Consider the following 253-nt stretch of genomic DNA (forward strand, 5'->3'; position numbering starts at 1 on the left):
GAAAAAACGCTACGAAAAAAAATACTAGTGTCCATAAATAATAGATGACATACTAAGCTTGCAGTAATAATCTGAAGTCATTTTTGTCTCCCGTAATGCAACTTGCACGTATTGCAAAGTGTGCGTATTCAAAGCCAAGTGAGTTTGGAATTATACTTACGAGATAGACGTCATAGAGTTTTTCTGTTTGGTACCTGAATGTGATCACCTTTCATCTTTCGTGTACACCAAGTCTGAACTTCGTGGAAGCTCA

The sequence above is a fragment of the Penaeus monodon genome, chromosome 33 (assembly GCF_015228065.2).
Source record: "Penaeus monodon isolate SGIC_2016 chromosome 33, NSTDA_Pmon_1, whole genome shotgun sequence".
NCBI classification, from domain to species: Eukaryota; Metazoa; Arthropoda; class Malacostraca; order Decapoda; family Penaeidae; genus Penaeus; species Penaeus monodon.